Source organism: Myotis nattereri (genome assembly GCF_964212035.1).
Source record: "Myotis nattereri genome assembly, chromosome: 1".
Taxonomy (NCBI): domain Eukaryota; kingdom Metazoa; phylum Chordata; class Mammalia; order Chiroptera; family Vespertilionidae; genus Myotis; species Myotis nattereri.
Window position 1 is genome coordinate 51294513 of NC_138075.1, and position 27406 is coordinate 51321918.

A 27406-nucleotide genomic window follows, 5' to 3' on the forward strand; every position below is an offset into this window, starting at 1 on the left:
CTTCATCACTGGAGACTCTGCCGAGTGTCCTCCTCCGCTTATTCCAGGGTTACTGTGGTATTGTAATTGCCTGTTTGCCAGCCTGTCTCCCAGGCTAGACTATACGTTCTTCAAGCTCAAGAAACACCTCTGCGTCCCCAGTACTAAGTACATTATAGTGAAGTTGATTAATTACTTGACATGGTTGGGCAAATGTGTCAGAGTGGAGAGAGCAGCATGGATTAGAGACCCAGGGAGTCTTGAAAGGTTTAGTTAGAAAACAGGAGAAGACAATCACTGTATTCCCATTTCCTGCTAGCACCTGAACCGGGGTGGATTTCCAAACAGAAAGAAGATGATTTGAGCATCAAGCTTTACAGGACCGTTGCCGGAGTGGTAGGAACTCTCCCTGATGAGCATTAGCAGGGCTCTCCATTCATACATCACACTGAGAACAGACCCCTGAAAGCTGGTCTGCTGCCTCATTAGAAGCCAGCCAAATGCTTTCCGTGTTGAGTAATGGGTTTGGCTGAACAGACACCAGGAGCAAAACAGCGGCGAGGTTCTCTGCTCATTTCAGAGGTTGTGGCGAGGCTGGTGCAGAGAGGAGCCCCGGCAGGAGGATGTTGTGGCTGAACCACAGAGTAACCTTCTGTACAGGAGGACGGTCCCATCTGCTGATATTTCCTGCTATCACATCCTCCCCACATGGAAGAGACATGCTTTATTTCACAGCATGGCCCAGTCTCACCAGCCGCTGGCTATCGGAGCTGCTCCAATTTCAGGTGCATGTACAGCGCCCAGTAATCTTGTTGAGCAGGCAGACCCTGGGCCCACTCCAGAGCTGCTGAGTCAGGGGTCTGGGAGGGAGCCCAGGGCTCACAGGTTTAACAAGAAGCCTGGGCCGATAATGTTGCAGATGGATTAGGTCAGAGTTGAAGAACATGGATGCTGCTGGTTGGATGAGCTCTGCTCTGGCTCGTGTTCTATGTTTATAGCTCTTGTTTCTTGGATGCATGGAATATAATCCTAAGCATGGAAGAAAGCCAGAAATATTCCCTCTATGTCCCAAACCATCTCCCTTGCAGACCCTGAAGCCTCCCTTGTTTCCTTTGCTCTTCTGGTTTTTGGGGTTAGCACGTGAGCACCTGCAAGACAGAGTCGTGTCTCTTTTTTCCAACACAGACCTGAGCCCTGTGCCGTGAAGCCAGCTCACTGGAACTCTGCACTGGAGTTCCATTTACTATTAAGGGCTCTAATGAGGAGGGACAGGCAATTATTATTATTTATTTCACTAATTAGCCAGATAATCATTCATTTCAAAACTATTCAGGGTTGGAAATCTGTTCACTTTGTGCCCTTTATGTAATTCAGATTCAAGTTATTCTCCCCTCTTTTCTTTACAAAAACAGCTGCTTTGTTAAATGAGGGGTAAGGGTTGGGGGTGAGAAGGGGGAATTAAAAAAGGAGCAAGAGGTAATCTTTGAGTTGTGAGGATAATGCAACCAGGAGCCAGAGTCCATAAAAACACCACCTTTCTGTCTCTGAAGACATAATGCTTGATGATAACCATAAAACATGGTCGTGCAAAATAAATTGCTGTTCTATTCAAATCCTTAAGCGTACTACTGTGGGTGTCACTGGAGATATGCAACTCTTCTTTCCGACCCTGAGGTATATTTTATCATAATTTGTAGGGTGGGTGACAGCCTTGTACACATGATTGCCTTTTCCTGCTCAGTTAGCTTGTCAAGGTCAGAGTCCTTTGGCCTTTTATGGATGTAGGACTATTAAGAAATGAGCAGGATAACTGAACAGCACGGAGAGGAAACTTTATTTTTCTTCACTAATCAATACACTACATTTTCATCGTGTTTGTCTAGAATAGCAACCATTCTCCTCTCCAGGTTATTTTGGTGGGTGGGAGGGGATGTTGTCTTTTTGTTGTGAAATGGAAAGAACTTCTGGGAGGCTGAGATTCATCTTCAATGTCACAAAATAAAGTGTTCAGGAGCACTTCCACTTCTGGGTAGAATTTTTTTTTTAAGGTGGATAATTACAATGAGAAGTTGGTGCTTCCATAGGCACAGACTGGCACTGCTTTTGTTAGTTTCCTGGATACAACCAGGCTGGTGGATTAGGGGTGTGTGTGTGTGTGTGTGTGTGTGTGTGTGTGTGTGTGTGTGTTTTATGACTCCCATTTTGAGAGTTTAAACAAGATCTGAGGATGATATAAATTGTAGCCAAGCATCTCAATGCAAAGGAACTTGAGATGATGGACATTTCACATAGAAATGGAAAGCCTTGGTAAGCACTGGAGTGGGGAAAAAGCTGCCAGCAAAAAGTAGAATTTCACCACCCCAAAGGATGACCTAGCTACTTCCCATAATGCCACCTTTGCATATCCCTCAGTAGGTTAAAGGATTCAGTGTAGGGAATTTCTAGCCTGAATGACTCTTTCCCATTAGTGGGTTTCTTTGTTGTCAATAACACAGGAAATCACTCCAAAGTCTTGCTAAAAACAGTCAAAAAGGCATAAACACGTCCTTGTGCAGGGTTCAAGGAACCATTGCTCCATGTCTTCAACTGCTGTTGCTAAACTTTCAGAAACTCTATCAAAGGGACTCTTTTGTGCCCCAATAAAGTGGAGGCATCAGGGTTGATTTTGATAGGAGCAGCAGCAGCATGGAAAACGTGCTAGTAACTAATCTACTGACCACGACAGTGATCAAATATTTACTACTGAAAGAATAGAAAGAACTTTAAAAATAAGAAGCCCTTTATAGCACTGAACATGATCCTAACATGTTAATTTACTGAAGCTGATCTTTCTACTTTATATAGAAGAAAGTAATATAAATGAAAGAAATGTTTACACTATTTAAGAGTGAGATACAATTACTGAATCCAAGAACCACTTTAATATAGTGATTGTTAGGTCGCCGAAGGAGGAACACACGAGGCCAGAATGGTGAGGGATTACGAATTTATTCAATCATCCACACACCAGGTGGCTGAGCCTGGATGGCTCCAGCACCCATTGACGGGAGTCTTTTAAAGGACTTTTGTTGGGCTTTTTTTCTGGGTGGAGACTTCTTTATGCATACCTGGAGGGGAGACAATGGAATGTGGTCACTACAAGTGAAATGTGGTCTCAGCAAAGGGAATGTCCATAGTGAAATGACCTGAAAAGCCATTTCCTGGGGGAGGGGTATCAACTCAATTATTTGATCAGACCTGGCATTTCTGGCACATTACAAATGAATTTGATTATTTTAAATAATTCTGCCCTATTCTTGAAAGCACTTTCAAGAGCTCGAGGGGAAGAAGAATAACTTAGACTTCTGAAGGTCATCTTACCAACTCACACCATTGCAGGATGACTGAGAGGGAGAGATAATGGACAAGTGCCAGAGATCAGGTTGTAGAGCAGCCACTGGAAAAAACAGAATCTTGTAATAATCATTTAAGATGGCAAAGGGTAGAAATTAAAAGTTAAGGAAGAAAAATGGCTGAAAGAGAAAATAGGTAGAATTGGATGAGGTAAGCTGGAGGCTCTCGTCCCACTGTAAGGTCCTATGTTTGGTGAGATATTCCAGTGGCTGTGGGAACACCACCTGTTAATTTCCATGGGGCTAGAGAATGGCAGTGGCCACAGCTGGGAGAGTAGTTGCTCCCCTTTAAAAATAGGCTCCCAAAGTGGAACTTTCTCAGACCTGAGACACACAAGGGATTGTCAATGTAAGCTTTGTAAGCAGTGATTCCCACTGGGCAGCAATTGAGAACCTGAGGTCTCTGTGAGGTCAGCATTTCCAGGTAAACTGACTCAAGGAAACCAATGTTTTCCTGATCAATCTTATCTGTAATGGTTTTCCGCTGACATGTCAAGCACTCGTGTGCATCATCAGAGTGTTTGCACTGAGTGTTCCCTCCTCCTAGAATGTTCTTTCCCCAGTCTTACTCCCTGGCTCTGCTCAAATGTCACTCAGCAGTGCTGCCTTCCTTTCCCAGCCACCCTATTGAGAATAGCGACTTCTGGTCACTCCCTAACCACACCCTCCTGCCCCCCCCCCCCCACACTTCTTAGCATTTATCATCATCTGATGTAAAATATTTTTTTCTTCCCCATTAAAAAGGAAATTCTGTGAGGAATAGTGTCTGTGCCATATAGAACTTCCCAACAACTGGGGAGTTCCTTATAGTTTTATTCCCTGTGCCTCAGATTATGTCTGCCATATCATAAGAACTCAATGAATGTTTGTTGAATGGATGATTGAGTAATAATAATAATAGCTTGCCTTTCCAAGGGAATAATAGTAATAACTTACCTGTGCCAAGCTCCACCTCTAGTTCCCCACATGCTTTAGAGCCTGCTGTCCACAATGTGCTGTAAGCTGAGTCACTGTATTTTGCACCCATTTTACAGATGAGGAGACTCTCCTAGTGACCCCATGTGCACCAACTTTGCTTCAAGTAATACCAAACTACCCTGAGAATATTAGCATGCCATATCTTTTCCCCAATGAAGAAGTTGCTATCACACACAAATTTAAAAAGAAAAGGAAATTAAGAAAGCATCAATATCACAAAAAAATTAGTAGGAAAGGAGAACTTGACTCAGAAGGATTTTCATTTCAACAGGCTTCTTGGAAGAGACCAGTTGCTTAAAGTTGCCATGTTTGGGGACAGGGAATGCCTAGTTAAATTCAAATTTCAGACAAGCAATAAATAATTTTTTTAAAAAGCTAGGAGCATGTTCCATCTATTGTGTGGGACATACGTATGCTAAAAAATTATACATTGTTTACCTGAAATTCATATTTAGCTGGGCATCCTGAACGTCATCTGGCAATTTGGCGCTGAATTTCAGATATAAGCTTTACCAGCCCTACCTTTACTGGTTTCCATTTCTAACAAGACAGAGCAGAAAACATAATGGAAATAATAGCAATAAAAACAATTACAGTTACCATTTCTGTTTGCCAGGAACTGTGCCCTTTGCAGGCATCATTTCCAGTCCTCACAAAGACCCTGCAGGTAGATTCTATTTTCCATTCTTTAGATAAGGTAAATGAAGCTCAGAGAAGATGAGTAATTTGCCTTAAGTCACACAGCCAAAAAGTCCATTTTCCTTTCACAACACTAATCACCTGAAGGAAAATATCTTAATTGTGTTTGTCTCCTCTACTAGATCTAAGTTCTGTGAGGATAAGGTCTGTGACCCCAAAGAACATCTTGATTCCCAGGTCTCTCTATTTCCCGTGACCCACACTATTCTTGGGGGTGCTAAGTCAGAGCCAGTCCACAAGCAGGAAAAGCCATTGCTACTGAGCCCAGAAGGAGTGCCAGGGACCTGAACACCCATCTCTGCCTCCTTGGTCCTCACGTCCGGGGCAACTTTTGTGCCAAGTCTGATCCATCCCTCCTGCGACCACTGAGACACAGAACTTCCTTGTGATTACCATTTTTTATTTTTATTTTTTGGTTCACTTGGAAAAAAACTAAGGATAAATGGAAACCAGCAGCAGCTGTGCTGTTTCATTTCCAGAGTCTCATGCATTTTATTCTAAATGACAATATTTAACAACAAAATTGCTTCATTTCAACCTCATTGCATTCCTTCAAGAGGGAGTACTATAATTTAAAAATAATAAATGCAACAAAGTGAATATATTGCTTTCATTAATCTCCAATACTGCTTATTTTCAGCACTTTTAAATTATTTGGGTGTGCTCGATAGATTTAGTTGAAGTGGAAAAAGAATCATTCACATTTCAGACCATTTGCAGTTGTCAATTTATCTGCTGTTTTCCAAGCCAAGTAACTGAACTTCAGAGTTGCATTTAGTTTGAATGATTTCCTCCCTGCCCCCTGGCTGGTATGAAACAGTGAATTAGTCAAGTAAAAATGTCTTTGGAATTGAAGGTGCTATAAACAAGGGCATCATAGCCTCTGAATGATCAGCCAGCATAGGTGATGTTGATTGCTTGTCATGGTACCCAAGGACATCCGGAGTGGCAGTGGCAGCTTGCTTTCTCTATGCCCAAAATGAAGTGAAGAATTAAGGCGATAATCTAAACATTTCATTTCTAACCTGCCCTTTACTCGATCCCCAAGTATTTGAAGGAAAATATGAAATTGTGAGGTCTTTAAGTGTCAGAACTTAAGCACTAAATTGCCAGGTAAAATAGAGGATGCCCCGTAAAATTTGCATTTCAGACAGACGCTGAATAACTCTTTAGTACAAGTATCTCCCAAATATTGCATCCGGTATTTTTCTCTGCTACATCTGGCTTTGGAGGACCAAGACCTGCATCTTATTCACTTGCCTGGTGTTGCTTTATTTTTAAATATATTTTTATTGATTTTGGAGAGGAAGGGAGAGGGAGAGAAGAGAGAGAGATGGAAACATCAATGATGAGAGAGACTCGTTGATCGGCTGCCTCCTGTATGCCCCCTACCGAGGGTGGAACCCACTGTGACCTCCTGGTTCATTGCTCAGTGCTCAACCACTGAACCACACTGGCGGGGCTGGTGTTGCTTCTTAAATATGGCACAAGAGTGCATAATTCTAGTGGCTGGAATTTACTGAGTGATTACTATGTGCTGAGCATTATCCTACATGCTTTATATTTATGATCATCCAGTCCTCACAATTCTTTCAATTAGGAATATTATTATCCCATTTTACAGAAAAATGGGACTTAGAGGTGAAGGTACTTGCCTGAGATCACAGCAAACATTCGGTGGAGGGAGGTGGTTGGAGTCCATACAAAGACCTTTCTGATTTCACGACACCATCATGCTTTCTAATGAAATGAAACCAAATGATCAGTTGTCAATAAAATCATGTGTCTAACTTTTCTTTAAAGGTACAAATAACATTCTTAAATTCATACAGACATATTCAAGGCTGATTTTTGCAATGTGTATCTTGAGGCATACATGCAGAACTTGTCTTATTAACAAGTGCACTAGTTCATCCCCTTGTCATTTTTTTCTGCCTTTTTCCTTGGAACTAGCACCCTCAATTTATTACTGGTAACGGGTCACCGAGAATAAAGGTGAGGATTCTTAGAGGCAACTTCGGAAGAGTGTGGTTATGTAATTAACCTGTAACATAGAGGGTGAGAGATCCAATTTTGTCACCCCCTTGTTATTGAAAAGAACATCCCAACTATAGAAAAAGTATAAATTCAAGGTGTGAAATGCAGTGGTAATAATTGGACAAAACTTCAAATGAGTGTAAGCAGCTCCCAAACAATTAGTTGTTACTCAGTAAAAATACTGTTATTTCATCTACATTTAAATTCATTATGGTTGCCCCGAGGTGTTTAAATTTAATTTTGGTGTTTGTCAATTGTGAATTTGCTTGAACATAGCCTCCATCTCCTAATTGCAAAAAGAGCAAGTTCATTTGCAAATGGGCCAGGTTCCATGCTGAGGGTCTTATCATAACATTTCTTCTTAAATATCTATTGCGTGTAATTATACAAAGGGATGAAACAACATTTTGGGGGGAAAATCAAATGAAGAAAACAGTGCTCACGACACAGCACAATTGTTTTCATTTTTGCACATTTGTTTTTCTATTACTGATTTCTGAAGTAGCTGGAACTGGCAGATTCCACAATAATTGCTAGAAATGAATTCATGGTTTCTGTCAGGAAGAAGCTGCCTACAGACAGGAAAGAAAACACATCTTGCAGTTCAAAGCAATTCTATTTTTTCTTTTAATTCCATGAAAAGGGCGTGCGATTAACAGTTTTTTCCTCTTTCACCATAATTATCCCCTTTATTGTGGAGGTCTGAGGACCTGAGAACTGCTTTCTAGAATCTGAGAGCAGGAGGTCCAAGCACCTGCCATAGAATTCACTGAAAGAGACTGAAGTTCAGGTGGGCCTTCTCCGTCCTTCTGTTATCGGGGAAGTTCATGTATCCCTTTCCCCAAGGAGTGCTGGGGGTGCAGTCCTTAAAATATCTCAAGAAAAAGAATTTTCTGAGACTTGCCTGGGAGGATGAATGATTTCTGTTTAAGTGTAATTACTTCTCTATGTTTCCAAAGCCCCATTTCCCTTAATCCAGTTACAGAAGAAGTGTAATTGGACTTTAGTAGCGCTAACATCAGAGCCAGTGTTCAGAGTTTCCGTTCCGTCCTGCAGCCAGGTCCAGCTCAGCATCAGGCTGGTTACAGGCCATTGTGTGTGGGGTCCACATGGCCGTAGGCCATGCGTGTGATGCAGGAGAGCACAGCACACCAAGAGCACAAGAGGAACCAAGAGAGACCAAGAGAGCTAAGTTCTCTGTTTAGGTCGGGGGTGGGGAACATCTAGCCCACGGGCCATATAAGGTCCACAAATCATTTGGTCAGGCCCTGCCAAGGCATTAGGGGTGAGTTAATTAAATGTTTGACCAAATATAGCCAGCTAATTTTTAAGGTGATAATTTTGTATGGCCCATGAATGATGTTATAAATATCCAAATGGCCCTTGGCAGAAAAAGTGTTCCCCACCTCTGGTTTAGGTGATGAAATATCTCAAATTCCATGCCCTGGCAGTCACCACACCCATTCTGGCCAATGATCTGTTCCCAAGTCTGACTGACAAACAAGTACCTTTCTGAAGCCACCCCAGCTTCATCAGGCGCGTGTCTGTCTCCCCTTTATTGGACCCCTGGGCAGTTACAGCTGCAGCTTTTTGGGGGAGCGGCTCAAATGACACGCCCATAATGTTTGGCCTTCCCTTTGCTCCTTCCCTGTTATTAATAACGAGTTCATTACAACAGTATCACTCCCAGGACTCGTTTACTGAGCACCCACCTGGCACCCAGCTCTAGGCTAAGTACTAGAAATGAGCAAACACCTACTGAACTTGAGCTTGCCATGCTGTGACAGAGTCTGAATTATTGTGGACAGATAGCAGCATTGTGCTGATGGACTCAAATGACTGACATGACAAGAAGCAAGGTCACAGGGTCATGTCATCATTCTTCCATGAGAGACTGCCTCAACCCCAGACAGTGTTCACCTGTGACAGGAACAACTGCGGATCGTTTGGTCACGGTAAGACATTTAAGAAAACAACGATTTGCCAGAAAATGAAGAGAATGCAATTGCAGCCCCAACAGAGCTGCCTTGTTATGTAATAGTTCAATCATAGGACAATCCAGGGCCTGCGGAGGAGTTAGCTAGATACACCAGCGAAAAGCAAAATGATTTACATCTGGAAGCCACAGCTGGCATGAAAATCAACATTGAATCAGTTCCTTCCTCTAAGTCCATGTTCCATTAGAATAACTACGGTAGGTGACATTTTTCACATTTTAATTGGTGTTTTGCTGATTTTATCAGAATTTCTGCTGATCAAAGCAAAGTGGCTATTTATTTATTTTGCAATGAAGCTAACTGTTCACTGGGAGTTTAATGTACTGTAATGAATTTTAAATATCCTCCCAGTCAGATTACAAAGTGTTTGAATCAAGATGTCCTTGTTACACTTAAAATTATTAATTACTCAAGTGGACAAAAGGCAACTTTCAGATATAAAGTCACATTTCAATGGATCTGAATTGGGCCAAAATGTTGGGCCTGAATTTAGATGTCAGAAAAATAAAAATGTTTCCCCCTGCAGTCTGCTTAACCCACTCGTACCTGCTTGGTTGTTAGACATATGATAAATACTTTCATTATTAGTTTATCTTCATAGCTCACAGAACAATAAGTTTTTATGTTATTTACACTCCAGTGACTTTGGTTTAATTGGCTTCTTTTATGTTATTTATATAAATATAAATCATACTGGGTTTTAAAGTATTAATGGTGCATTTTATGTTTTAATGCTATTTTCATCCAGACTAGCATTCCATAAATGCATACTCTCCAGCTAAGGACCTTTGCAAAATCTACTGCAAGAGCTGAAGTAGTCCTGTTTGGTGTGGCTCAATTGGTTGGAGCATTGCCCCATGCACCAAAAGGTTCCGGGTTCGATCCCTAGTAGGGGTGCATATGGCAGGCAACCGATGGATGTTTTTCTCACACATTGATGTTTCTCCCATACATCTATGTTTCCCCCCCCCTTCTCTCTCTCTTCTCCTCTCTCTCTCTCATCAAGTATGTAGGGCTGAAATGACATGATGTGTGCAGTTTCTTTAAAAATAATTTGCCAAGCCCTGACCTGTTTTGCTCAGTGGTTAAAGTGTCAGCCCACACCCGAAGGGTTGCAGGTTCTATTCCCGGTCAAGAGCACATACCGGAGTTGCAGGTTTGATTCCTGGTCCTAGTCAGGCCTCATGCAGGAGGCAATCAATGTATCTCTATCACACTGATGTTTCTCTTTCCCTCTCTTCCCCCTCCCTCCCTCCCTTCCTACAAATCAATGGGAAATATATCCTCGGTGAGGATTAACAACAACAAAAACAAAAAAAGACAAGAATAAATGATGAACGGCATATAAAAGTTAATAAAAAGATGTTTTTGAATGGATAAGTGATGTCATTTCAATTGGTTAAAAATTATGTGCCTTAGGGGTGGGGTTGGAGAACAAATAAAGCAATGTGGTAAGTTTAGTAAAACAATAATTGTTTAATGTGATGGACGTGGTCATTTGGTTTCAGTTTATTTAGGGAAAGGTAGGTACCCATCTGAAGCACAGCCTTGATCTTCATGGTGACAAAGAGGGAGTGAGGTACAAAATACTTCTTGAGTACTCCTTTTTAAATGTCACTCAAACCCGACCCAAACACAGGTTTTCTTATTGAAAGGCGTGTGACATGAGCTGGCTCATTCACCTTTGACCCTACCTTAATGTGCTCAGTTTTCAAAGTGTCAAAGAAATTCAGGACAAGATGATTTTATGATTTTGTTTTACAGGGTGAGCCCATTGAAAGAACTCTTGGAATAAAAAATAAATAAAAAATAAACCATCCTTGCCTGGAAAGCTTTGGCCAAGTTCTTTAACCTCTCTTGGCCATGGTCGTCTTATTTGTAAAACAGGGATAGTTGTAGCACTTGCATCAGGATTGTTTTGAGAAACAAATGAAATAAGGTATGTGGAGCTCTAGCATAGTACATAGTTGCTCAATAAATAGTTATTATTTTAATGCAACTTCAGTAGCCTTCCTCTACATAAGTTTGAAAGGGTATCGACAAGTAAGTCATTCTGCTAAATGTGGCATGTTTTAAATTCAGATGGAAACTACTGGGGAAGGAACAAATATTTACTTAGTGAGAATGATGTCACCAAAGAGGAGAGATAATGTCTGGCATCTAAAGAAGCACAAGAGGAAGGAGGAGGAGGAGGAGGAGGAAGAAGAAAATAAGTACTACACAAGACACTAGAGAAATAGCTTATAGACCAGCGGTTCTCAACCTGTGGGTCGCGACCCTTTTGGCGGTCGAACGACCCTTTCACAGGGGTCGCCTAAGACCATCCTGCATATCAGATATTTACATTACGATTCATAACAGTAGCAACATTACAGTTATGAAGTAGGAACAAAAATAATTTTATGGTTGGATCACAACATGAGGAACTGTATTTAAAGAGTCAGGAGGTTGAGAACCACTGTTGTAGACCATGGCAGCTGCTCTCAGAATGAATCGAGTGCTCTGAACAAGGGGGCACGATGATCAGCTGATGGAAAGAAACCTAGAGATAGTTCATGGGGTTCACACTCCACCTGATGACGGGAAATCATAGTCACGGTGGTGAGTGTGGCATATGTTTGCCTTAAATAGCTCTTTCAGTTTACAAAGAACTTACACATTTTCTCACGTCGTCTTCTCACCAGCCCAGTGATGTGAGTGGTTCAGATGTGATTGTCCCGTGTACAGAGGAAGTCACTGTGTCTCTGGGAAGGAAAGGGGTTTGCCCAAGGCAGAGCTTGCGCCAGATCGCCCTTCCTCAGAAGGAGCCGCCTCAGTGAGTTGTTAAACCTCACAAAGCAGCTAACAATGGATAAAACAATGTATTTAATTCTTACAACCATCCTATGCATAGGTATATGACTATTAACCTCATTTCACAGATAGCGAAACAGAGGCACAGGAAAGTGAAGCAATTTGTACAATAAAATGCAGTTAGTGGGAGACCTGGAATTTGAAGTCGGAAAGTCTGGCTCTGGAATCTACACTTTTTACACTACTCTCTCCTATGACCAGAGCCATAACGATCTGTGGTTCTCAACTTTAGCAAGTATCAGAGTCACCTGGAGGGTTTCCTCAGGTGAGGATTAACAAAACAAAAAACAAACAAACAAAAAGCATTGCTGGTACTCACATTCCGAATTCTGATTCATCAGGTCTGAAGTGAAGCTCTATAATTTTCTTTTCTTTTCTTTTCTTTTCTTTTCTTTTCTTTTCTTTTCTTTTCTTTTTTTTTCCTTTCCTTTCCTTTTGTCTTCTTTTTGTTTGTTAATCCTCAGCTGAGGATATGTTTTCCATTGATTTTTATAGAGAGTGGAAGGGACTGGGCGAGACAGAGAGAAACATCTATGTGAGAGAAACACATCCATTGGTTGCCTCTTGCATACACCCTGATCAAGTTTGCAACTGAGGTATGTGCCCTCGACCAGAATCAAAACAGCAGCCCCAGCCCTAGCTGGTTTGTCTCAGTGGATAGAGCATTGGCCTGCGGACTGAAAGGTCCCAGGTTCGATTCTGGTCAAGGATACATGCCTGAGTTGCAGGCTCGATCCCCAGTAGGGGGCATGCAGGAGGAAGCCAATCAATGATTCTCTCTTATCATTGATGTTTCTGTCTCTCTCTCCTTCTCCCTTCCTCTCTGAAATCATTAAAAATGTATTTAAAGAAAACTGCAACCCTTCAGTCTATCGGCCAATGCCAATGTTCTAACTACTGAGCAAACCAGCCAAAGCTCTTTAAAAAAAAATTGATTAATTGATTTTAGAGAGAAAGGAAGGATGGGAAGAGAGAGAGAGAGTAAGAAGAGAGAAAGAGAGAGATTTGTTGTTCCACTTATTTATGCATTCATTGGTTGATTCTTATATGTGCCCTTTCCTGGCATTGAACCTATAGCCTTGGCATATTGGGGCAATGCTCTAACCAATAGAGCTACCTGGCCAGGACTGGAATTTGCATTTCTAACAAGTTCCCCACGGGATGCCAATGCTGGTGGTCTGGGAACCATACTTTGAGAACCACTGGTCTAGACTAGAGACACAAACTTTTGATGGTGCAGACACACTGTATATACCACAGGGGTCTTTGGCCTATGAAGGAGTGTTGGTAAATATCTGACTTGAGGGGAGGGGACTGCACCTGGCGCTCCCAGGAGGCTCATATTCCAAGACTTTTTTAACACCCACAACATACCAAGGTGAAGACACTTGTTTGAATGTTTATAAAGGCCCCCCTAGGAAAGCTAATTTGTATAGTTATGGTCATTCTCGGGGATAGTCTGAGGAATAGGGGGCAAGGAAAAGCACGTGGATCCCTTGTGATTTTTATAGATGTGCAATTAGTGGAAGTCATTTTCACAGGAAGTCTGGAAATGGACGAGAAAAGACTAGATGGAAGAAATGGGAACATCATTCCTTTCCTTCCATAGCCAGGGTCGACCAGCACTGTAGGAAGGTTGTATGTATTCACATCTCCAGAGCTATGGCTGCTTTCCTGAGATTTTTAGCAATATTATTATTTTAACTAGAAGCCCAGGGCCTGAAATTCAGGCACTGCAGGGGGGCTCCCTCAGCCTGGCCTGCACCCTCTTACAGCCTGGGACCCCTTGGGGGATGTCTGCCTGCTGGTTTTCTTCTGACTACTTTAAGATGTTCTCTGCCTTTGTTTTTTTGTTTTGTTTTGTTTTATTTTGTTTTGTTTTAATAGTTTTCCTCTAATGCACCCAGGTATTAATTTTCTTTCTCCTTGTAGTCCTCGCAGTCCTCGCAGTCCAGGACCCCTCGGGAGATGTCCGCCTAAGCCAGCAGTCAGACATCCCTCTTGCAGTCCAGGACCCCTCGCTCCTTACCGCCCGTCCTGCTCGCTGCTCCTTAGCGTTGCCGAGGAATCAGAAGAGGCTTCCTCCACTGCTGCTGCTCTTGCCAGCCGTGAGCCCAGCTTCTGGCTGAGCAGTGCTCCCCCTCTGGGAGTGCACTGACCACCAGGGGACAGCTCCTGCATTGGGGGTCTGCCCCCTGGTGGTCAGTGCACATCATAGTGACCAGTCATTCTGATAGTTTCCCTGTAACAGTTGCTTAGGCTTTTATTATATAGATCAGTGATTCTCAACCTTCCTAATGCCGCCACCCTTTAATACAGTTCCTCATGTTGTGGTGACCCCCAATTTCATTGTTACAAATTGAACATAATTAAAGCATAGTGATTAATCACAAAAACAATATGTAATTATATGTGTGTTTTCCGATGGTCTTAGGCGACCCCTGTGAAAGGGTCGTTCGACCCCCAAAGGGGTAGCGACCCACAGGTTGAGAACCGCTGACATAGATGATCAAGGTGGCAGATTGGTTACATTGCCTAGAAATACCCAGACGTGAACTTGTTTATTCATTAGCTAAGGTGCTGCAATTAAAATAACACAGCAATAAAGAATATAATAAGGGGAAACCATGGCTGCGAGACCCCGACCAATGCATGCCGTGGTTGCAAGCACTAGCAGGGCCTCTGGTCCTTGCATCTGCGTTGCTCCCAGAGCAGTGGGGAGGATGGTGCCGAGTGGCCCCAGACTCAGTATGAGTGAGGTCAGAGCAGCCACAGGCTTGGTCCAGGGGCACAATGCTTCGCCCCCGCACCCGCCCCCGGCATGGGGTGGATGGGGTGGATGATCAGACATCAAACCCCTAGAGAACCTGATGCTGCCTTCAGCAGTCGGCCTCCCCTGCTGGACCTTATGACCAGTGTAAGCGCCCTGGCAATAGCTTTCCTACCTTGGGCTATTTCTTCAAAATCAAGGAGATTAAGTCACCGGGAATAGCAGAGGACGGAAATACTTTTCTGCTGCTTTTTAATGACTTGGACTTGTGTGTATCAGAGAATGAAACATTAAAGCATCTCACAGATGATACCATGACTCCGGAAATCACAGTGACCAGTGGGCAGGCAAACTGTCCACCTCATCCCCACAGGCACTGGAGGATTCAGGCCCTGTTAACACCTCAGGTGCAATCACCCTCACCCTGGACCCACTCACACCCTTTGGAGGGTTCTCTTGTAATGTCACCGGTCTGTACTCGACCATCTTAGGGCATCAGATTGGACACTCACGCAGGGAAGCCCACGAAGAGATAAATGTTACCTTTATTCTGCCAGCTGCTTGGCATGCGGATGACTGTGCCCTTCAGTCACTGTGAGCAGATGGTGTTCACAGCCTGCATGACGCTCACAGCCAACCCTGGTGTGTTCCCCGTCACAGTACAGCCACTGCACTGTGTTCTGGACACTTAGAGCAATGCCATGCTCTGGTACCAGATCTTCCTGACTGCTAGAGACGCCAACACACTGAGTGCAGTCTGAACCGCGCAGCCTCCCCTGTGGACTTGGCGGGATGATCCACGTAGTGCCAGCCGCAATGCCCGACCTCCCGGTCTCAGAGCAGGCCTTGCTGTCTTTACCAAGATCTCAGGGCAGTTCATTGCTGGAAGGGTTGAGGTTTGCTTCCGTTGGAAACAGTCTGCACCTTTGACATGATACTGCATTTCCCAAGCCACCAACCCATTTTGTGGATTTTACCTGTCTGTGGCCTAATAATCATAGTACCAATAATACCCTTTTCTCTGTTTTGCTTGCAAGGAAACATACATGTCTTTCTAAGATTTCTTTTGAAAAAATAGTCACATTGTAATACGACTTTAGTTAAGACAGACTTGTGCTTTCAAAATCTTGAGTAAAATGTTCAATATTTTTAAAAAAGAATATACAGTAGGGTCTTGACTTACGAGTGTCCCGACTAACGAGTTTTTTGAGATACCAGCCATCTCTAGGCTGATTTTTTGCATTGAGTTGATAGAGTAATTTGAGTTAAGGAGCTCCTTTACGAGCTTGGTCTCGGAACAAATTAAACTTGTAAGTCAAGGCCCCACTGTAATAAGGACTTGGAGCTATTATTCTCTGTTGTTTAATATTGAATGTAGTTATCCAAACTTCTCCCTGTTTTATGCATTTATGACACTTTATACAAAAACATACTACACTAACAGTTATGGTTGATTACCTTGTTCATTTGAAACAAAAATTAAGTCTGAAATGGCAGTGATCTGATTCTGCATAGAGATCTGGTGCCTTGCTGCCACCCGGCTGGAACCCAGCGATCTTTGCCCACTGGTACCCTCAGCACTGCTTGCCCCAGGGGCCTTTCATCGAGGCACTTGCCTTTGCCGGGTTCCACAAAGCTCTGAGAGGGACATCTGTCCTCTGCCAGCTTGGCCGAGTGTCCAAGGCACTGAATTTAACAGAAGAACTAAGCACTTGGCAGGGAATAAAACTTTGAACCCAGGACTGTCTGTTGCTTATCAATATCTCAGTTAGGAATAATCTCATTTAGGGAGTATTTTCTGGAGGAGAGAACATCAATCTCATACAATGTAGTATTCTGTATCACTGGGGTTGACCAGATCACCAAAAAAACAGGTCTTTAGTTGGCATCATTTTGGCCACCTCCCCTTCTCACCGAGTTGCATACACTAAATTGCATTTCTTTCAGCCATTTGCCACTGGCTTTCATCAGGCAGCATTAAAAAGAAAGGGCTGAAAGACTTTATACTTAATACTTTTGCTTTTGGGTTATTGAAATACATTGCCTGTTACTTTACACATGTAAACGTTCAATCTTTATATTTATAAAATGTTTCAAACTTACAGAAAGTAATAGACCCAAAGAAGTCGTGAAACATTTACTTTTTGCCGTATCTGTTTCATTTTGAAAAAGAATGTTTTAATTACAGTTTACCATCTCCCCCCACCCCCAACTCCTTTCCCTTCCCTATTCCCTAGAAATAACCACTGTCCCAGAGTTTGTATATATCTTTCCTGTCCATATTGTGTGTGCTGTTAGTGCACGGCCAAGTATCTACAAACAACATGTAATCTTGCTCAGGAGGTTGTCTAAAGTTGCCATTAAGTGTCATATAGCACATCTACATTTGCGTACAGTGGGCTCTTCGTGAAGAGATTTGTGAGAAACGTGTGTGGGGTGTGATGCTGAGCATGTTTTTCTCGTGGACACCATGGAACATGTACGTGGAACTCTGTGCAGTGCTGGATGGGAATCTGAACTCTCATTTGTCCACTGTCATCTTGTCTGTTTACTTCATCTGTATAGTTCCTTACCTTATTTTCCCTCTGCCTACATTTATTCATTAATTTCTTGAAGCTTGTTGCATTTATGTTTTTGTATCAAGATCCCTTTTTTCTTATATTTTTGAGCTCCACTTCTTCCTCTCCCATTCAATGCCTCCTCCAGTTACATACTAGTTACCAGCAGGCACTGACACCCATCCCCACACCCCCTTGAGCACTGAACCCATGACAATAGGCAGGGTTTACTATATGCTAAGCAGGACATTATTTAGAAAAATGAATTTGATAAGCCTAAATCCAGATGCATTATCTGTCAATATCCAAGAAAATAGGGACAAAATGTGCACTGGTTTCCATGTTAAAATACTTCCTTCCCAGGAGTGGGCCCCTGTAGTTTATAATACCATCCAAAAGTTGTTTTCAGTAGTGGAAAAGCCTTAGGATAGTAGGCTGATGAGCACACATAGCAATATTTTTATAATTCAGAGCCAAGATGATAGCACAGCAAAGGAGCAGAAGCCTGAGGAAGCTATTAACAATTCAAGAATTTACCATTTCCAGTTAGTACAGGAATGTTAATTCCATTTCCAAGGAGAAGCATAAAAATGGCATGTGTTAGGACTCTTAGAGATATACTTTGTATAGTAGAATATTAAAATCTCAGACTTTGGTGTTTTTACCCTTTGAGATTTGCTAAGTTTCCCTCCACCTTAGAGTTAAGCACAACTCTGGGGTAGTTTTTAAAGGCAGTCATTCCAAATGCACCTGAACTCATCTCCTTGGAGTTACAATGGCCACCTTGAATGGCTGTGTTAGCCTCAAGATAACCAAGTGATCTCCAAAATTTAGGCAAGAGACAAAAGTAGTTATACATTCATTTTAGTATGAAAGAGCATTTTTGAACAGGATAGAAATGTTTAATCAAATAGGGGTAAGTTTCTACAAGACATACAGATACATGAGTATCTATAATTGTTTTTTAAATAACAAAAAAATTATGAATTTTAATATCATATTGGTATTCACCCATGTGTTCAACCAAGGCTCTCTGTTTTCATGTTCAGCACATCATATCTCTAATACCTGCACAGATGATCTTGTTGCTAAGTAATACAGCTTTCTTTATGAATACACCCATCACACTACCTTATTCATTTATCCATATGTGCATATACTTATAGATTAAGATATTTACTGAGTTCATTGAACTGCAGATGCTCAGGCACTAGAAATACAGAGATGATGAGGTCTCTGCCATGCTTTCAAGAAACTGGCATCTTTTTGGTAAGTGATAGAATTATAAGCAAGTCATTATAGTAAAATGTTATAACTGATATTGTTGATTTATATAAAAATGTATGGAAATACTGATAAGTAAATTAATCCTGCCAGAAACCATCAAAGGCTGTAGAAACAGAGGTTGCATTTGAATAAGGGTAGTTTAAAATAGCATTCCCTGACTCCCCAGAACAGATTTAATCTTCCTTGATCTCTCCCCCCAGAATACTGTATGCCTATCTCCATTAGTAAGTATTATTGTATTTCATTATAGTTAACAAGAGGCCCGATGCACGAAAATTCATGCAAGAGTAGTCCTTCTTTCTCCTGGCTGCTGGCACCGGATTCCCTCTGGCACCCAGGACTTGGGCTTCCCTCCTCTGACCACTGGCAGGCACCGGGGACCTGGGCTGCTTCCTTCCATCCCAGGCTTTGTCAGAAGGACATCCGGAATAATGTCCAGAAGACACCCATCCTAATTAGTGTATTACTCTTTTATTATTATAGACTAGAGGCTCAGTGCACAAAAATTTGTGCACTCGGGGGGTCCCTCAGCCTGGCCAGTGCCCTCTCGCAGTCTGGGACCCCTCAGGGGATGACCACCTACTGCCTTAGGCCCACTCCCTGGGGGATTGGGCCTAAGCTGACAGTCAGACATCCCTCTGGTGGTCAGTGTGTGTCATAGTGACCAGTCATTCCCAGTCGTTCTGCTGTTAGGGTCAATTTGCATATTACCCTTTTATTATATAGGAGTGCCTGGCCAGCTTGGGTGAGGGGCTGATGGCTGTTTGCAGGTGGGCCACAGCCCCTTCAGGGTGGGGAGTCCTGCTGAGGTGCCTGGCCAGTCTGGGTGAGGGGCTGAGGGCCGTTTTCAGGCTGGCTAAGACCCCAACGGGGACCCTCAGCCCATGAGGATGTGGCCAGCCTGGGTAAGGGGTTGATGGCTGTTTGCAGGGTGGCCACAACCCCCAGCCACGCAAGCTCCCAGTGGAGGCTGGCTGGAAGCAGGTATCTGGGATTTATTTGTCTTCTATAATTGAAACTTTGTTGCCATAAGTGGAGGCCACAGCCAGCTCAGGGCTAGCGGGAAGCTTGGCTTCCTCCATCACCCGGGCAACCAAGCCTCCTGCTTGCTCCAGCTCTGTGGCTGCTGGCCGCCATCTTGGTTGGGTTAATTTGCATATAGTCACTCTGATTGGCAGGTGGGCGTGGCTTAGGGCATAGCAAAGGTACGGTCAATTAGCATCTTTGTCTTTTATTAGTGTAGATGGCTCCCAGATCATTCTACTCTACTAGATAGAGCTCCTTAAGGAAAGAAAAAATATTTGATTCAACTTTGTATCCTTAGTACCTAGCACAGTACAGAAGCTCAATAAATTGTTTGTTGAATGAATAAACAATGAGTCAAAGAAATCTCAAGAGATATTTTAAAACATTTTTAACTAAATGAATCTGAAAACAATTATCAAAATTTGTGGAATGTAGCAAAAGCAATGATTAGAGGAAAACTTGTAACATTGAATGCATATATTAGGAAAGAAGCTAGATCAAAAATTAACCATCTAAGATTCCTCCTTAGGAAACTGGAATAAGGAGAGCAAATTAAATGCAAACATTTCCCTAAGGAGTAAGTGATTTGAGCTCCACATCAGGCACTCCTAACTTTAGCTCATTCTCAGGAGACACGAGCCCCCCAAATCACCTGGCTTTGAAAACCAATGGGGAATATGTCCAGGAAAAATATAGCAATGCAGGGAAAGGAAAACACACACAGACTCACCTGACATAGAAGCCAGTGCAAAAACACCAGAGAGAAAAGTGCATAGACACAGGTGAACAAGTCCCACTTACAAATGTTGCAACACCTGCTGGAGAGGCAGGAGGCAGCTGGACTCTCCCTGGGAAAGAAAAAATTGGCAACAGCCATTTTTGATATCTAGTTCTGCTGTGCTGATGCCAGCATTGGTGGATGCCATTTTGAGATCTTCCTTCTATCCTGCTAATGCCAATGGGTATGCCCTGCTGAAAGCCCTGCCCACCCTTATGTTTCAGTCAGCCAGCTACAGGGAGGTCAGCCCCACTCAATGCTCCTACAGCAACAGGAGGACAACACGGGACAACCCTCAAGCACCTGGCTTTGGTGGCCAGAGGCGAGTGTGTTGCTGGGCCCCAGAGGATATCTCCTACATAAGACCTCTTCAAGGCCTGGAGGTATAGAGATCTACCTAATACAGAGAAATGAACATAGAATGTTAGCTGATACGGGAGACAGCAGAAGATGTTCCAAACAAGAGAACAAGACAAAGCCTCAGAAAAAGAACGAAATGAAATGAAAATAAGCAATCTACCTGATAAAGGGATCAAAGTAATGGTATGAAGATGTTCACCGAACTCAGGGAAAAAAATGGATGAACACAGTAAGAACTTCTAAAAAGAAATAAAAAATATAAGAAAGTACCAATCAGAGCTGAACAATACACTAACTGAAATGAGAAATTCACTAGAGGGAATCAACAGCAGATTAGATGAGACAAAAAAATGTATCAGTGATCTGGACAACAGAGTAGTGACAATCACCAAAACAACAACAACAAAAATTTAATGATGATAGGTAAGGGTCCCACAAGGATATGGGAGAGAGGGAGAGAGAGAGAGAGAGAGAGAGAGAGAGAGAGAGAGAGAGAAGAAAAAAATAAAACTTATTTGAAGAAATAATAGCTGAAAACTTCCCTAACCTGTGGAAGGAAATAGACATTTAGGTTTAGGAAGCACAGATTCCCAAACAAGATGAAACCAAAGATATCCACACCAAGACACAGCATAATTAAAATGTCATAATGTAAAGATATAGAGGGAATCTTAAAAGCAACAAGAGAAAAAAGCAAATAGTTATGTACAAGGGAACCACCACCAGACTATCAGCTGACTTTTTAGCAGAAAATGTTCAGACCAGAAGGGAGTGGCACAATATGGTCAACGTGCTGTAAGAATAAAACCAAAGCCGACAATCAAAACTACTCTGCCCAGAGGGTTATCGTTGAGAATTGAAGAAGAGAGAGTTTCCTAGACGAGTAAAACCCGAAGGAGTTCCTCACCACCGAACTGGCTTCACAGGAGATATTAAAGGGACTTCTTTAAGTGGAAAAGAAAAGGCCATCACTAGAAATAAAATATATGAAAGAAAAAAATCTTACTGATGAAAGCAAACATAGTAAAGGTAATAGATCAACTACTTATAAAACTAGTATGAAGGTAAAAATAGTAAAATCATCTATATCAACAATAATTAGTTAAATAAATAAGAAGTTATAAAATATGATGGCAAAAACATAAAATGTGGTGGTACTGGGTGTTAAAATCTAGTGTTTTTAGAATGTGTTTGAACTTAAGTGACCATCAACCAATTGCTATATACATAGGTTGTTATTGTGAAACCTGATGGTAACCACAAATCAAGTACCTGTACTAGATACACCAAAAAATGAAGAGAAAGAAATCCAAACATAACACTAAATAAATTCATCACACGTGAAGAGAGCAGAGAAGAAGAAATGAACAGATAACTACAAAAACAACCAGAAAACAATTAACATAATGGCAATAAGTACATATGCTATATAATAAAAGCCTAATATGCAAATCGACCAAACAGCAGAATAACTGGTTGCTATGCTGCGCACTGACCACAGGGTGCAGACGCTCAACACAGGAGCTGCCCGCAGGCCCCAGGCCAGCCAAGGCGGGTGCCAGCGGGGCCCCCCAATTACCTTGCAGATCAGTCCCGATCGCCAGCCAGGCATAGGGACCCTACCCATGCACGGATTCCTTGCTTCAGGCCTCTAGTGTATCAATAATTATTTAAAATGTAAATGGACTAAATGCGTAGGGTGGCTGAATGGATAAAAATGAGACTCATATATATACTGCCTACAAGAGACCCACTTTGGGTCTAAAGACATACACACAGTGAAAGTGAATGGATGGAGAAAGATATTTTATGCAAATGGAAATGAAAAGAAAACTGGGGTAGCTTTTGTCTACCAGAGAAAAAAAGACCTTAAAACAAAGACTGTAACAAGACACAGAAGGCTATTACATAATGATAAAGGGATCAATCTAGCAAGAGGACATAACACTTATAAATATCTATGCACCCTATGTAGGAACAAATACATAAATAAAAAATTAACAGACACTAAAGGAGAAATTGACAGTCTTACAGTAATAGTAGGGGACTTTAGCACCCTACTTATATCAATGGATAGATAATCTAAACAGAAAATCTATAAAGAAACATTGGCCTTAACCGATACATAAGACCAGATAAACTTAGCAGATATAAATGGAGTATTCCATCCCAAAATAGCAGAAACACATTCTTTTCAAGTGTACATGGCACATTCTCCAGGATAGGTCATATGTTAGTTCACAAAACAAATTTCAATAAACTTAAGATAATTAAAATAATACTAAGCAACTTTTCCAACCACAACAGTATGAAACTAGAATTATATGGAGCACAAACATATGGAGACTACAAAACATGCTACTAAACAATCAGTGGGTCAATGAAGAAATCAAAGAGGAAATTAAAAAATACATTGAGAGCCCTGACTGGTTTGGCTCAGTGGATAGAGCGTCGGCCTGCAGACTCAAGGGTCCCGGGTTCGATTCCGGTCAAGGGCATGTAACTTGGTTGCGGGCACATCCCCAGTAGAGGGTGTGCAGGAGGCAGCTCATCAATGTTTTTCTCTCATCGATGTTTCTAACTCTCTATCCCTCTCCCTTCCTCTCTGTAAAAAAATCAATAAAATATATTTTTAAAAAAATACATTGAGAGAAATAAAAATGGAAACACAGTATTCCAAAATCTATAGGATGCAGCAAAAGCAACTGTAGAACAGAAGTTTATAGCAATGCAGGTCAACCTTAAGAAACAAACAAAAAATTCAAATAAACAATCTAATCTTACACACAAAGGAACTAGAAGAAGAACAAACAAAAAATGTTAGTAGAATAAAGGAAATAATAAACATTAGAGTGGAAATAATGAAATAGAGATTAAAAAACAACAGAAAACATTAGTGAAGCTAACAATTAGTACTTGAAAAGATAAACAAAATTAATGGCCTTTAGCCAGACTCATCAAGAAAAAAAGAGAGATAACCCAAACGAAAAAATCAGAAATAAAAGAGGAGACGTTAAAACCAATACCACAAAAAATTTAAAAAGAATACTATGAACAATTATACACAAACCAATTGGATACCCTAGAAGAAATTGATTAATTTCAAAAACAATCTTCCAAGACTGAATCAGGAGGAGATAGAAAATCTGAACAGACTAATTACTAGTAATGAAATTAAATCAGAAAAAAAAAAAAGCTCCATTAACAAAACTCCAGGACCAGACGTCTTCACAAGTGAATTCTACCAAATATTTATTTTATTCATTCATTCATTCATTTATTTATTTATTTATTTATTTATTTATTTATTTTGTGTTGGCTGTTGTCATTTTTTTATTTGACAATCTAAGGGAAAAGAGGTCAGTACCCCTGACGAAATAGTCAGGTATTGCGTATTTTATAAATTCTTGCGGCACGTGGGCTGAAAATCGCTATTCTAGGATGAACTGCAAACTGTGTTCACTGGAGCTCCTGTCAGGGGCCCCAACTGGTAAGAGTTGTTTTTTTTTTTAATTTCTTTATTAATTAAGGTATTACTTATGTGTCTTTATCCCCCCATTACCCTTTCCCACCCCCCCGACTCATGCCCTCACCCCCCCTGTTGTCTGTGTCCATTGGTTAGGCTTATATGCATGCATACAAGTCCTTTGGTTGATCTCTCCCCCTTCCCCCCACCCTCCCCTACCTTCCCTCTGAGGTTTGACGGTCTGATCGATGCTTCTCTGTCTCTGGATCTGTTTTTGTTCATCAGTTTATGTTTTCATTATATTTCATAAATGAGTGAGATCATATGATATTTATCTTTCTCTGACTGGCTTATTTCACTTAGCATAATGCTCTCCAGTTCCATCCAAAATGTTGCAAATGGTAAGAATTCCTTCTTTTTTACTGCAGTGTAGTGTTCCATCATGTAGATGTACCACAGTTTTCTAATCCACTCATCTGCAGTTGGGCACTTAGGCTGTTTCCAGATCTTAGCTATGGTGAATTGTGCTGCTGTGAACATAGGGGTACATATATCCTTTCTGATTGGTGTTTCTAGTTTCTTGGGATATATTCCTAAAAGTGGGATCACTGGGTCAAATACGAGTTCCATTTTTAGTTTTTTGAGGAAACTCCAACTGTTCTCCACAGTGGCTGCACCAGTCTGCATTCCCATCAGCAGTGCACGAGGGTTCCTTTTTCTCCACATCCTTGCCAGCACTTTATCGTTTGTTGATTTGTTGATGATAGCCATTCTGACAGGTGTGAGATGGTACCACATTGTCGTTTTGATTTGCATCTCGGATAATTAGTGACTTTGAGCATGTTTTCATATGTCTCTTAGCTTCCTTCTGTCTTCTTTAGAAAAGTATCTATTTAGATCCATTGCCCGTTTTTTGATTGGGTTGTTTATCTTCCTTTTGTTAAGTTGTATGAGTTCCCTGATTAAACCCTTATCAATGATAACATTGGCATATATGTTCTCCCATGCAGTGGGCTTTCTTGTTGCTTTGTTGATGGTTTCTTTTGCTGTGAAAAAGCTTTTTCATTTGTTTATTTTCTCTTTAGTTCCCATTGCCCTAGGAGCAGTATCAGTGAAGAAATTATCTCAACATATGTCTGAGATTTTGCTGCCTGTGGATTCCTCTAGTATTTTTATGGTTTAAGTCCTTTATCCATTTTGAGTTTGTTTTTGTGTATGGTGTAAGTTGGTGGTCTAGTTTCATTTTTTTGCATGTATCTGTCCAATTTTCCCAACACCATTTATTGAAGAGACTGTCTTGACTCCATTGTATGTCCATGCCTCCTTTGTTGAATATTAATTGAACATAGTGTTTTGGGTCGATTTCTGGGTTCTCTATTCTATTCTATTGATGTATATGTCTGTTCTTGTGCCAGTACCAGGCTGTTTTGAGAATAGTGGCTTTGTAATACAGCTTGACATCTGGTATTGAGATACCACCTACTTTATTCTTCTTTCTCAGGATTGCTGCAGCTATTCGGGGTCTTTTTTTATTCCAGATGAATTTTTGGAATAAGTTCATCTAGGTCTGTGAAATATGCCATTGGTATTTTAATGGGGCGTGCATTGAATCTAGAGATTGCTTTGGGTAGTATAGACATTTTGATGATGTTGATTCTACCAATCCATGTACATGGTATGTTCTTCCATCTGGGAACTTTAATACACCACTGACATCACTGGATAAATCTTCTATCAAATATTTAAAGAAGAGTTAATGCCTATGCTTCTCAAACTATTACAAAAAAATTGAAGAGGGAAGAATATTTCCAAACTTATTCTGCATATCCAGCATTACCTTGATACTAAAACCAGACAAAAATACCACCAAAAAAGTTACAGGCCAATATCCCTGATGAAGATGGATGCAAATATCCTTAGCAAAATATTAGCAAACTGGCCCTAGTCAGTTGGATTAGTGGTAGAGCATGGGGCCTGCGGACCAAAGAGTCCCAGGTTCACTTCCAGTCAAGGGCATGTACCTTGGTTGCAGGCTTCTCCCCGGCCCAGGCCCTGGTTGGGGCTACTGCAGGAGGCAACCAATAAACGTGATTCTCTCTGTCTTTTCCTCTCTTTCACTCTCTCTAAAAATCAATGGAAATATATCCTCGGGTGATGATTAAAAAAAGGGGGAAAAAAGCAACCTACTGGCCATGGGGTGTGACTCAGTGGCTGCGGGTCAACCAATGAATCAGGAGGTCATGGTTATACTCCCCATCAGAGCACATGCCCAGGTTGCGGGCTCAAACCCCAGTAGGGGTCATGCAGGAGGCTGGCAGTCAATGATTCTCCCTCATCATTGATGTTTCTATCTCTCCCCCCACTCCCTTCTTTTCTGAAATCAATAAAAATATATCTTTTTTTTAAAAAAAATAAAGATTGGATTATCTAAAACAAAAGTCAATTTATTGAGTGGGAGTAGATATTTGCAAGTGATATATCTAATAAGGGATGATATCCAAAATATATAAAGAACTCATATAACTCAATATGAAAAATACCCCAAGCAATTTAATTTAAAAATGGGCAGAGTACCTGAATAGACATTTTTCCCAAGAAGACATACAGATGGCCAACAAACACATGAAAAGATGCTCAACACCACTAAGCAAATCACAACCACAATGAGATATCACTTCACACCTGTCAGAATGGCTATTATCAAAGACAACAAATAATAGATGTTGGCAAGGATGTGGAGAAAAGAGAACCTTTGTGCATTGTTTGTGGGAATGTAAAATGGAAAACAATGTAGAGGTTACTAAAAAAATTAAGAACAGAACTGCCACATTACCCAGCAATTCCACTTTTGGGTATTTATCTGAAGAAAATGAAAATACTAATTTGAAAAGATATATGCACCCCATGCTCATTGAAGCATTATTTATAACTAGGGGCCCAGTGCATGAATTCATGCACTTTGAAAGGAACTGTGGGCTGCAAGGCTACAGTGGGCACAGGGGTGGGTCCATCCTCCGCACCTCTGCCCGGCCCCTCCCACTTTGGTCCCCAGTCCCCTCTCTGCCAGCAGCCCCACTCCCGCTGCTGCCACTCCCACGTGCTGACAGCACCAGCCCCCTTGCACTGACTGACAGTGTGGAGTGATTGGGGCTGGCTCCAGCAGGGGGTGCGAGAGGCCACTGCTGGCCCTGATTGTCCCTCAGGAGCAGGGGGAGATGGAGAAGCC

At 41.6% G+C, this 27406-nt stretch overlaps 1 pseudogene across 1 annotated transcript; it reads left to right on the top strand.

The window, feature by feature from the left end:
* The first annotated feature begins 14562 nt into the window (after positions 1-14562).
* LOC308518022 (transmembrane protein 248-like) lies at positions 14563-15466 on the top strand (annotated as a pseudogene). Its single transcript has 2 exons — positions 14563-14689; positions 14783-15466. The product of its transcript is annotated as a transmembrane protein 248-like (transcript).
* Positions 15467-27406: the final 11940 nt, after the last annotated feature.